At 39.4% G+C, this 13779-nt stretch overlaps 2 protein-coding genes across 6 annotated transcripts in view; one reads left to right on the top strand and one right to left on the bottom strand.

Moving 5' to 3' along the window:
- Window positions 1–13779, bottom strand: part of macrod1 (mono-ADP ribosylhydrolase 1) — a 148496-nt gene that overhangs the window by 57192 nt on the left and 77525 nt on the right. The window lies entirely within an intron of this gene.
- Window positions 3667–13779, top strand: part of flrt1b (fibronectin leucine rich transmembrane protein 1b) — a 54363-nt gene continuing 44250 nt past the window's right edge. The window contains exon 1 of one of the 2 annotated variants that reach the window (XM_086085445.1): window positions 3667–3779. The gene's annotated coding sequence lies outside the window, so the exon portion shown is untranslated. Of the gene's footprint in view, window positions 3780–11524; window positions 11878–13779 lie in introns of those variants that run through there. The other variant, XM_086085444.1, reaches the window with a different exon arrangement.

Genomic DNA, 13779 nt, shown 5'->3' with positions numbered 1-13779 from the left:
GACAAATTATACTATCTATAGTCACGGCGGAAGTTGGGGTGGCGAAAAAAAAAAATCTTCCTGGGGCGGTGTTACAAAAAACAAGTTAGAAGCACTGGAAATTGTTAGGGTAACAGGGCTGAGTGAAAATCCAGGGACATGACATAAGTGTTTTATTTTGTATTTTATTTTACACAAATACGGAAAAAAAATTCAAAAGGACTTGAAATATGACATTCCATGGCAAAGTCACATTTTAGGACATAAGTTTCTGAAAACTAACCCCATTTTCCCCATGTTCCAACGTATTTAATAAATCTTTTAAACCATATTTACAAAAGATGCAATGACATCATTGTGCAGGACACTATGCGTAGTAAGTTATTTTCAGTGAATATTATCGATTAAATATTAGGGATGTCAGGCGATTAAATTTGTTATCATAATTAATCGCATGACTTCAATAGTTAGCATGCAAATTTTATATCCGTTCCAAATAAAAAAAATTGTCTAAGATTTCATACTCATGTAAACATAAAAAGGGGGGAAAATGTTAAATAAAAATATGGCTGCAAATTTTAGTCATTGATAAAGTAATTTCATAATAATTCATAAAATTGTGTTAAAATTAAAAAGATGTACTGTACTGTAAAAAAGGAGTGTAATATTGATTTGTGTTGAGGTCATTTTTCTGCCACTAGATGGCATAATTGCATTTGTAATACGAACCGCAGTGCATTTTTCGCTTCATATTAAGAGCTATCTAATCTTTACCATGAAGTAACTGGTGAAATTCTCCACATTTTTAAAATTGTAAAATACAACTTGACCCCAGTCTCCCCAAATATAACTATTATTATTACATTTATTACTGTTAAATTTTGACGTGGATGTGTCTGCTGCGCTGCGACTGGAATTCCCCCAGTACAGGCTTTCCAAGCAAGGGACGGTCATTAATCGTGCGTTAAAAACAATTAGTGACATTAAAGGAACTTTAAATTAATTCAAAATTAACACACTCATTTTGACACCCCTATTAAATATACATTATTTTTTCCTGATGAAACAAATGGCCTCGATTTGGTGGAAAAATAACAAATGTATATGGATTTATATTGCAAGATGTTTATTTGTTTAACTAAATTTATGTTCCTCCTTAACATCCATACATTAATTTCCAATAAATCCCATGTAATATTTCCTACTTTTACAAGTAGAAAAGCGCCATAGAAGTAGCTTCAACGAGCGCCTGTGGAAATACGTTTGATTGGTTCCTCACCAAACTCATCCAAAAATGCCAGTATAAAAAAACAACCCATCCTTAAAAATAAAGTAATCAATACTGTATACACAGTTATTCGTCCTTAAACATATTTTTCAAAACAACTTCAAAGCTTTATGAACTGCAATGTTGCCAATAGTGCAGAAGAACCTCACAATAAAGCGTGTGCTTGATTCTGCAGCCTGTGTTTGACTAGTAATTAGCCAAACACGTAAAACAATCATTGCGGCAACTTTACGAAGCAACAATACAGCCAAGGTGGTGCAGATAGGAGAATAACGGCATACATAGATCACCATTCAGGATTCCTTATGTCATTATCGCCATCAGCAATTGGAAACATATCCGAGCTGAAGAGCCTTCAAGGACACACTGGCTGAGGATTCTTCACATTTGTAACATGCGGTCGTCTCACAAAAGACAATCTGGTGATGTGTCAAGTACCAATTGATGAAAAGATTCGTAGCAGATTTTCAAAGCGGGGGTAGGAGTAGGACTTTTTTTTTTTCCTATATTATATTTCCTTTTCTTCTTCTTTTTTTAGCTAGCCTTGTGGGCAGTGTCAAATGTCCTTTTTTAAAAATATTCTGCGGGCTGCTGAAAAATTAATGGTGGACCAGAAATGGCCCCCAGGCCGTATTTTGGACACCACTGCCCGAACATAATTTACCTTAAAGAAGAAGTCAACATTAAACATTTCTTGACAATAATATGTTATATGTAACCTCACTAGTCTAAACATGACATTCTGATTCATATGAGTTATGAAGCAAAATCCAGCCGTTTTTTCCATCTAAGCCATCTCAGGGGTCGGCCATTTTGCCACTTGCTGTTGACTGAATAAGACATTACAGTTGCAGCCCACCTGTTTTCTGAAGCTGAGCTGTGATTGGTTGTTACCCGAGACCTGAGCAACTGTGATGTCATTATCACTCGACAGCAAGTGGCAAAATGGCCGCCTTCTGATAAAAACGGCTGGATTTTGCATCTTAATTTATATTCCAGTAACGCACTAACCAAAATACTGTATTTAGATTAGTGGGGCCACATATGAATATATTTTTTAGAGGGCAGGGGCAATATTCCGAGAAAAAAACTAAAAATTTTCCACTTTATGAACTCGCAAATTTGCCACTATAAAGTTGCAAACTTGCCACTTTATAAAGCCACAAATTCATGAGTTTTTTCTTGCAAATTTTCCACTTTATAAAGTCGCAAATTTATGATTTTTTTCTCTCGCAAATCTGCTACTTTATAAAATCACAAATTTTCCACTTTATAAAGTCGCAAATTTATGATTTTTTTCTCTCATAAATCTGCCACTTTATAAAGTGCCAAATTTACAAGTTTTTTTCTCGCAAATTTGCCACTTTATGAACTCGCAAATTTGTCACTATAAAGTCGCAAACTTTCCACCTTATAAAGTCACAAATTTATGAGTTTTTTCTTGCAAATTTGCCACTTTATATAGTCGCAAATTTGCCAATTTTAAAGTCACAAATTTAAGAGTTTTTTCTCTCGCAAATTTTTAATTTTCCACCTTATTAAGTCGCAAATTTACGATATTTTTTGTCACAAATCCGCTACTTAATAAAATCACAAATTTGCCACTTAAGAAAGTGGCAAATTTGCTACTTGATAAATTGGCAAATTTGCATGTTTTTTTATCAGTATATTGCCCCCGCCCTCTAAAAAAACAACAAATTATACGTGGCCCTACTAGGCGTCGTACATAGAACATATAATTGTCAAAAAAAAAATTGGGGTCGACTTCCCCTTTAGGAAAGCAGAATTTTACACACTTTTTGTTAGGTGGTATCATTCAGAATTGCTCCCTACCTGATTGTTATTTTATTCCCAGATAATACATTAAATTTAAGATTACATGTTCAATCATCAATGACCGCCTGTGCAGAAAAAAATGTGTGTGAGGCAGAATGTGCCTGGGAGTCCAGTGGGCAAAAGCAACCAGGTCACTATTGCAGGAAACACATACAGTACAATAAATTCAAATGCGGACGGTGTCAGTGGGTAACCATGGCGATGCTAAAGCCCCAAGGTTTGTTACTGAAACCTAGTTAATTAGACAGAGGGACGTCGATACTCTTGAGGTGGGAAGTCTGTTTAAATCCGCGTCTGGCTTCATGTACACGCAACAAATCGAAAAAGAAACATACTACTACTACACTTAAACAGTTTTTTTTTCTTTAGCAGTTCTACAAGACTAATCGGGATAGCTTACAGTGCAGCCGCTAAATAAAGCGCGCTAACGTCTGCTGCCAAGGCACACCAATTATCGCATCAGGGTGATAAGGTATACAAGTACATCTGGAGGAGGCGGAGGGGGCAGCAGGGGAGGTGAGGTGTCGGGGGACGGGGCGAGTGGGGGCGATCGAGCCAGCGCGCGAACGGGAGAGAGATGAAGCGAAAGTGAGTTGAGAGTGGAGAGGGGAAGACGCAGGACTAAATTTGCCTGGAACATAAAACAACAAGATGGAGTGGATTTCTTTCTCGGGAGGTAAGTAATCTCCGTGGGTGGGTGGGGGTGCAGGGGAAGAGGGATGAAGGGATGAAGGCTGAAGGGCTGGAGAGATTGATGCCTCAGTGAAGGACACAAGTTAAATACCTTAAACATGGTAGGACGCAAGAGGAATAATGTTCATTTGACAAAGAGGACGGAAGAGGACAAAGCTCTCATTCTATGCTTGGCTCACACCAATGTGAGTGTGCGTGTTCAAATAGCGGATTCAATTAGGAATAATGACGATGATTATAATTCTTTCAAAAAAAATTTTTTTTCCCCAATCTCCTTAACACAAATCTTTCCTAAGGCAGCATTTTCTCTCTCGCAATTGTGCAACCCTCTACCTTGTTTTTTCTCCCTCTGCCTCCGTCTTATTCCCAAAGCAACTTGTTTGTGTATTCTTACTTCTGCCTGCTGCTCGCACCATGACGCCGCCGCCGCCACACCACCACTAGACTCCTTGGATGGACACGTTTGCTTTTGAGCCATCACTGACATGACAATGTCAATCAATCGTAACAAAGTGTCCTTAAGGGAGAAAAAGCTCATGATATGCCTGGTATACTTTTAATTAAGGTTAATTAACTCATTCACTGCCATAAATGTATTTTAAAAAAAAAAAGATTATTATAAATTAGGGGCAAGAGGCGATTAATTTTTTTCAATTGTAATTAATCACATGATTCACGAGTTAACTCACAATTAATCACAAATTCTATATGTTCTAAATGTACAATAAAAAAATTCTAGGTTTCCATACTCTTGTTAACAAAAGTGGAAAACATTTTTTTTACTAATTGACGTTTATAGCCTTCAACGGCAGTGAATGAAAAAAATAAATAAATATGTATATTATAAAAAATTCGGGGCATCAGGCGATTAAAGTTTTTAATCGTAATTAATCGCATTACTTCACTAGTTAACTCGCGATTAATCACAAATTTTATGTTTAAGTGGAAAAAATGTTTAAACTAATAGAAATAGTTTTAAAAAAAAATTACGTTTATAGCTGTCACTGGCAGTGATTGTGTTAAGAGCAACTGTGTCACAGGTTTGACTGTCAGTAGTCAGGTTTCCATCCCAATTGATTGGAATTTTTTAAGCAAATTCACTGAAAATGCGCAAAACGGACATGTGACTTATGCTCATTTTCCATCTGTGAATATTGCTGTTGGCGAATAAAAATGGGTGATGCATTTGTATTTACTGAGTACTAATCCAATTTATGGAGCATATGACCAGAGAAATGTTGCATTTATTTATTGTATATTTATTTTATGTAGTTTCTCCGTTCTTTTTGTATGTCTTTATGAGTTGTAAATAAAACTCATGTTTGTAGATGAAATAAATAAAAATTTGACCGGCTTGTCCTGCACATAGCAAAAATGTGCATATAAGTGACGTAAATTGAAAGTAAATTGAAAAAAAATCCGCAAATATGGGAGTTTCGCAGGTGCCAAACTGCGAGAATGTGGCGGTGCACTATATTTGAATAAAAAGATTGAAGCTTTTCTTTCCCATAATTTGTAGATGAATAGATTATTAAAATACATATTTGTGACTTTTTTTTAATCAAATGATCATCAAATCATCATTATAAGGCCTTTTCACACTGCACTTAGCAATGTGCTGCGCACTGTAGCGCATTCATTTGTGTATGTGCTGCTAAGGCACAAAGTTGGAACCTTTTTCAATTCAAAATCAACATAAGAAGGCGCATCCAATAGCAGAGCGGCTTGGCTGAGTGATTTCGGAGCGCTAACAGCAATAGACCAACCAGCGGGAAAAAGCCTCCTTGTTACTTCCTGGTTGGCTGCCTCACACGCATTTCCAAATATGGGCAAGCTTGCACTGGGGCGCTGTCGTCCTTGAGCGCTGACTTGTGGTGAACAGGGAAAACAAGTGCAGTGTGAAAAGGCCTTGAGCTTCATATAAGATTAGTTTGAGGTCATAATTTTAGAATATTCGTTGTTGGCAAACACTTTTAGAGTGTCACTTACTTATTTGGTAGGACTTGGTCCTTCTTCGACGCAAATACCCGGGACATATTATCGTGTCTTTTTGTCTCAAACAACACCTTGGGCAGTGTAAGAATGAGAAACAACAATAAAATGGCAGCTGGATAACTCGACTGATAATCTATTGCCGAGGAGGGCAAAAAGTCTTACCGAGGCGGTCACAGTAAATACACTTTCCATTTATGTGCTGTGCATTATTTTGATAACTCAGTTGTTGCTTTTATAAACCTGCTTGCTCTATTGGATTGCCGGCCATTATGCGAGGAGCTAGGACTGCTTATATTGCTTTAAATATCCTGAAGCAGTTTAGTGCAACTGAAAAGAGTAGTAAATAATTGATTTGGATGTTGTTGCCTTGCAAATGCAGCATGTTGACATACTTTGCTTTTATTGCGCAAAGGCTGCACGTCGGCCTTTATGGGCAAAAGGCATTCGCGACGTGGTGATCACTAAACAACTGTAAACACTTAGCTGACTAAACGTCCACCTACGGCTGCTGTTCACCTGGTTGGCGCACGTTTTGGGGCAATATTGGCCAGCAAAGCTGACAACTTTGGTTATACTCTAAGAGCAAAAGATCAACGAGCAAAAATACATGAGACGGAGATGACATCTCAGTGAGCTACAATAATATGTGTTGTTTGTTGCAGAGGATAAAGAATATATGCCTGTGAGCACCGATATCATGCTTGTGTGTTATTCCAGTGTTTACGTTCAAATGTTCGTTACAATACAACTTCGCCGACGCTATTCAACCTTCAACAACTTGATTTGGACTTTAGACACTTGATTTGAGTGTTCAAGAATGTGAAGGCTGTCCTGCTCACAAATAAATGTCCATGTCGTCATCCGCGTGTACTGTATGCCAACTTGTGTATTAGAAGGCCACTTTAGATGAATGAATGAATGAATCGTAAAAAAATTTGGAGGACAAATTTTATCATGATATTCTGTAGACCAAAAAAAAAAAAAAACTAGCAGAAGTGAGAGGTCTTTATACAGGTTTTTATTTATTTATTTTAATTTTTTTTATGTAATTTTACGCTTGGCGGGGGAACTGAAACCAGATGACAGAGATAGTTACACAATCAATTAGCATCACAGAGTCAATACTGTAATGACTTACCCCTTGACACTTCATCATTTTTGGAATATGCGTGTGTTTTGTGTGGAATTTGGGAGATAGCGGCACAAACATGGCTTAACCCAGTTTTGCTTAAGAAAATAATTGCCTTTGCAGGGCCATTAAGTTGATACCGTGAGGGATAACTCCACCATAAATTACTGCTACAGTCGTCGAGCTAATAGTTCCTGTAGGAATATGGCTGCCATATTTTTCATTAGGAGAAGCGCAGGAGCAAATGAAAGAACCGATCCGGATTTCAAATGACAATTAGCGGCATCGTTTCATGTTGGATTCTTAACGCCGCGCCAGGATATAAAAAAAAGATAATAACTTACCTTGGCAACATTTTAGGAGTGCCCACACAAACATAACAATGGATGTTTGAACACAGATGATGGAGTAACATGTAGACAAACAATATAACAACACTCATAGGCGTGTATTCTTTACCCTCTGAAAGAAAAGGGCTAATATTGGGTTTCTGCAGGTATGAACAAAAACTAGCTTAATGCGTTTTAATGTCATTTTTTTTAAATAATTGAATACCCATGTCGTACTGTACATACCGGTAATTTTAAGGAATTTTTTCTGCCACTGGGTGGCATTAGTGTTTTATGTTAGACGTTGGTGGCTTATTTTTCTTTCTCTCTTTTTTTTCAAATTCAGAGCAATTGGTATTTAGACCATAAAGCAACTCGTGGACTCCAGACCATTTTGTTCATTGTAAATTACAACTAATCACCAGTCCCCACAAATACATATATTTTTAACAGTAATACACAACATATGTAAAATAAAGCACTGCGTAAGATGTTTTGTTTTGATTGTATATTCTGGACAAACTCAATGATTTTCAAATGAAAAGCATTTTATTTTGTTTCTAATCTCAAACATAAAAACAAAAATGTTTCTTTGAAAATAAATAAGTACAGTAAAAATAAATTAAAGCAATACTAATTAAAATAAAAGACCAAACCAACATGGCCCTGGCTGATCTCTTATACTCTGCTGCCACCTGCAGGCCGTTTTTTGTAATAACTACCATTGCTTTAAACTACCTTTTCAGGTCAGAAGCTGCATACTCTAGCATTAAAAAAAAAGCACACAAAGCGTATAAATACGTTTTTAGGAGTGAATGACAAAGTATTGGGTTTGAATGAGTTAAAATAATTGCCAAATTTTTTTTTGTTGCAAAAAAGTTATATTTTTTGCCTAAATCATCTTCTCATGATGAAAATAGTTCTTTTTTTTTTTTGTTTCCTGACAAATCTGAAAAAAAAAAATTACTTAGGCCATCATTTTAAGAAGGTGTCGATAAATATTTTCCAAACCACTTTTTAAACAAAATATTGAATATTTGATACACAGCAACCTTGTACCATGTTGAGTTTCGATAAATAAATAAAGACATGAACATTCTTCGTCTGTTTTAGTGTTCCATCGCTTGTGAACTCGTTTTAGAACAGACCCATGTGCTACTCATGAGTACATTTTGGTCCCTTCCCCGTTTCTCCGCTTACCAAGAACCAAAGAAAAAAAAAAGAAGCTAACTAGAAGCAATTAACTTGAAAGCGGTGGCATGAGACTTGATTGTCGCAATTTTGATGCGGCTGTCACATTATTGATTTTTTAAATAGATTATAAAACGTTACCACGTACCCCGGTTGAGAAAAATGGGCCTAATGGATCAAGGTTGTCACACCACCCGTTGCTATTGAGCATGTAATTTGACAGCAAACGCGTTTTTACCGGGACTGAGATTTTATTCCCCCGCCTTGAGGAAGTGACCATTTTTCCATGTGGGCATCACGTTCTTTGGTCGTCCCGCCGAGGCAGGCGAAACACCAGAGGGTGCCGGTGATGAGTCTGCACCCGGGCCGAGACCCCCGGGGGGCCCATCGGGGCCTCTACGGCCATTAAAATAGGTTTATTTTTAACTTGGCATGGGAGCGAATGTTTATCACACCCGGCCTGGCGAGTGGGGGATTGTTGTGTACAGTACACAGCACCCAAAGGGGCCAAGTGTGTTTTTGTGATGTAAAAAATCATCAAGCTCCCGTTCGCAATACAAAATGGCTTCGCCACTGCAGCGCCGTGTCGCCGAGTGCACGCGCGCTTTTATTAAGTCTTCTATTGTTTTGGGCAAGCTTGACACACGTTGTGGTCCCTTATGGCTCCAAGCGGACTGTCAAAGGAGGCTCCGAACTGGCTGCATGTCAGACCGAAAATCTGACATTTTTTGTGTGTGTGTGTGTGCGCGCGCGTACGTGTGCGCGTATGTGTGTGTACCTGTCAGACTAACACTCAGTGAGATGTTGTACTCGCTGGACCGTGGCGACCTGCTGAACCTGTAACAGAGCTCAGAGAGCCTTGGAAAAGTAGTGCCACACACACACGCACACACACAAGTTTGTCTTACTATCTTTGTGGGGACATCTCATTGACATAATGCATTTCTTAGCCCCTCCCCCTAACCATCAAAAACGATTGCCTACCCCTATTCCTTACCCTAACCTCAACCATAACCCAATTCAAACCTTAACTCTAAAACCAAGTCTTGACCCTCAAAAAGAGGTCGACACTAACAATGGCCCCACATTGACGGGTGGCCCCCACAACTCTATGTCGGCCCCACGATGTCACAAAAACAAGAGCGCACACACACAAAGACACAGGCAGCCTAAAAAATTCTAACCGGTATCGGGAGAGTCCCCGATACTGCAAAAAAACTGTGGTATCGACAAGTACCAACAAGTAACATGCCGATACCATTATTTTCGACGCTGATATAGGACTTTGGATGCAGCATGCCGAGCCAAGATATCATAAAGGCCCTTGAATGCTCTGAACTAATGGCAGGGCAGCTTTTTCATAAAAAAGAAAAAAAAGAAAACTAAGTATCAGTACGATATTGGCATCGGCCGATACTGCTAAACTGGGTATCGGGGGCCAAAAAAAACGGTATCAGAACAACACTACAAATAACGAGTACCGATACCTCAGAAAAAGGCAGAGTATCGGTCCGATATCGATACCTGGTATCGGTAGTAGCTCATTCCTAATAAAAATAACACATTTTTGACACATTCGGACACAAAAAAATCTACGTCTAACAGAAAATTTGGATTTTTAAATACATTGTTTAGACTTAACAAAAACATTTAGGGATGGGCGAGTACTGATACCAGATATCGTATCGGGCCGATACCGGGCCATATTTCAAGGTTGTTGTGATGCCCTCTTGTGGCCGTTTTACAATCAGGAATTACAAATTAGAATTAGAAGAACAGAAAAATGCTAGAGATGATCGATACCAAACTTTTGTTCAGACTGATATCAGTATGAGTATTTGAACTCTTGAGTAAGGATGTTCTATACCACTTTTTTTTAGACCAATACTCACATTTTCAGTACTCACCGATACAGATACCAAGTGCCGATACCATTAGTACTTATGATACATAAAATTTATATAAAAAAAAACAAAAAAAACAATGACAGGTATTTTTTTTTTTTTTTACAACTACAACTATAGCAAATGAATGAAATTAATGGCAGTTATAGTTTTTAAATTTGCTCAGAAAAGTCATTTTGCATAGAGCACACAATAAAATATAAATAAGATGAAACTTTCGTTCCCCACCACAAGAGCACGGGCCGGTACCAGTATCGATATCTGTTGCGAGTACAGATACCATTAAATTGGCCTGGTATCGGCCCGATACCGATATCCGTACTTGCCCATCCCTACTCTTGAGCAGTCACTGATAATGATCCAATACCAAGCACCGACACCACTTACCCACCCAAAAAAATATGACATCATTTTGAAGAAAGATCTATATATCCCAATAGAGCATTTTCCCTTAAAACTGCATGGAATTAATGGCAATTTTTTTATTCTTCTCATTTCTAATTTCTAGTTCTTGATCACAAGAGGACAGCCGACACTGGTATCAATACTTACTATATTATATTGAGTTTTTAACACATTGCTTACACATCTCGACACAAAAAATATATATCTAACAGAAAAATTTTGCGATGGGCGAGTACTGACCTTATTTTTCAAAACCTTATTTGAAGGTATCGGTACTCATGATGTCGGCCGATACCAGTATCGGTCGCACACTTGTGGCTGTCTGTCATTGTTTTGGAAAATATTAGGTATCAAAAGATAAGCGATTTGGGTAATGAATGAAAAGTGCTACTGGTATCGCTACTTGGTGAACATGCACTGGTATCTGTCTAAACAAAAATTGGTATCGAACATTTAGAAGAAAAAATAAATAAAGGAGGGATTACTATACACAAGCACAGGCATCCATTATACACACACACATAAATGCACAAACACACACGTGACCTGATGAGCATTATGTTTAAGAGAAGCGTCCGCGATATAGTGGGGGATTACTACTATTATATAAAATGCGCATACAGACGTATATACACAGATTCAACAAATACACACGCACGCTCACACACATCAACGCACAGCTGGCACGTACACGCATCAACACGCTACACACGCGTGCGCGCACGCAAAACGGACGGACGCGCGCGCGCGCGTTCACTCTGCCGGCACCAGACGACGCGTGAGAGCAGCAGACAGCAAAGTGCGCTGAAGGTGACCAAAGTTTCCCCTGAACGCATCAGGTTTAGGTTCCGGTCCGGAAGTACTACGCGTCCAGAACCCGGTTCGGAAGTCAGACTTTTTTTTTTTTTTCGGCGCACGCACGCACGCCGCTATTTTGCGCTCAGGGAGGGACACTGCGCCCTTTGACGAGGAAGAGGAGAAGGAGGAAGAGGAGGAGGAGGAGGAGGAGGAAGAGGAAGAGGAGGCTGCACTGTGCTTGTTGTGCGCGATGACGAGACGCTGTTGTGGACTTGCGGGGCAGCCAAGTGGACTCGAGTGGACCTCGGCTGTGAAAACGCTTCCTCCGAGGTGAGTGCCGCGTCGAAGCGCTCTCGCTTCTTTCTTTTTTTTTTTTTGGGACGTCGTGCTGGTTGGAGGTGAGGGGGACAAACGGCGGGAGAAGTCGCCGATTGAACGCGTGCTAAGTTGGGGGACGCTTTTTGACACGGGAGACCCAGATGGGGGGGGGGGGGGGGGCGAAGGTAGGACGCGTGTCGGTTTGAAGCAGGCTGCTCTTTTTTTGGTAAACGTGACCAACACAAAAAGAGACAGTTGGGAAGATTAAAGTACGTTGTGTGTTCCTTTCTCATCCGTGCTCGTGTGACACAAATTGTGTATTCGTGTCTGTGTGTGTTCCCCAATGGACATGCCCTTCTTATGTTCCACTTGCAGCACCTGCAACCTCCCTCACACACACGCACACACACACGCACACAACTCATCTGAGGCTGTAAACACACACTCATATAGGATTAGTAGTCATCGCGGGCCGTATAGTGTGACTCCAGATTAGAATGAGATTCTGCCCGCCAAAGCTGCACGGGACACTGGATTAATGAAGAAAGGATGTGTGATGGAGTGATAAAAAAATAAAAAAGGAGTGATAGGCCAGATGAGTTGGGTGAGGCTATCTTGCGAGGGTGGGTAGGTGGGGGTGGGGGGGGGGGTGCAAGCCACCAGATTAAAGTGTAATGTCCAGTGAGAGGGAGGGAGAAGGCGGGAATCCAGGGCAAGTCGTGCGGTGGAAGGGAATGTGGTGAGAATGAAGAAGAGGAGAAGGCAGCAAATGCTCGTCCTCCGCCTCCCCCCCCCTTTTTTTTTTTTGATCTCCTCTTATTCAGATCCAACAGCAGAAGAGGAGCGCTGCTTACATAACGCGCCATTCCGAACACAATTAAACCAAAAGGAGACGCATGACAGGCACCGTTGGGATTGCTCAATTAAAAGAAAAATAGCATTCGGCTGCGTTTGCCAGTCGAGCAGACATCACTTGTGCCTAAAACCTCTTAATGATATTTCAAAAAGAAAAGAAAAAAAAAAGGCTAAAAGTCTTTAAACATTGCTCAGCAACGGTTCCTGGTGTGTGTATGTGTGTGGTCCTTAACTGTCCGCCAAAGAATTAGTTCGAACAGATTAGGCCGTTAAACAGCCTTTTGCACTATTGTACTGTCGAATTAGCCGGAGCAATTAGGTTGCCGAGGGGATATATGAGGTCAACGTCTGACTAATAAAAAAAAAGCCGTCTTAGAGGAAAATTAGCATGAAGGCAAAACCCGATCTAGCGATTAAGATAATATATCCACGTATAGTAGATTAGATTAGATTACCGGACCCGAGGCAATATGAGCTGTGTCAGAAAAATTCCAGGACTGCTGTACAGTGAAGAAGAGAAGCGGGATTACTTTGAAGAAAACGGGTAGTTTCGATTTGAAATATAGATTTTCTGACAGCAAGAAGCACGTTCATTGAATTTGGAAGTGTTTTTTTCCGACAAATTGAGAGCTGTAAAAAAACGAATCGACAAGTAATCGATTATCAAATTACTTTACTAATCGAGTCATCGTTTGGAGCCAGTGTTTAACATAATTGTGCAAATCGTCCGATGTATTTTCTGACAGCTCATATAGCGTACGAGCTCGTTCGTTGAATTTGAAAGTGTTTTTCCCCGCAAATATTTCGACGAGTAATCGATTATCCAATTGCTTTACTAATCGAGTAATCGTTTGGACCCATTGTTTAACTTATAATTGTCCAAATCGTCTGAATTCAGCCCCTCAACAGTAATTTTTCACTGATTTCTGTAGATCTTTGTGAAAGCAGACTGCCTATCTTATGTTTAATCAAAATAAGAACATTTACAAACATCTCTTTTTGCTTTGGAAAACGATGACTGAATTGAGAACTCAATCAGTTTCAAAATGGTTGGCGAGT

This window comes from Leptonotus elevatus, chromosome 9, assembly GCF_054856555.1.
Source record: "Leptonotus elevatus isolate MCC_2025b chromosome 9, RoL_Lele_1.0, whole genome shotgun sequence".
Taxonomy (NCBI): Eukaryota; Metazoa; Chordata; class Actinopteri; order Syngnathiformes; family Syngnathidae; genus Leptonotus; species Leptonotus elevatus.
The sequence above is the reverse complement of the archived record's forward strand: the minus strand, read 5'-3'. Positions and strand labels throughout refer to the sequence as shown.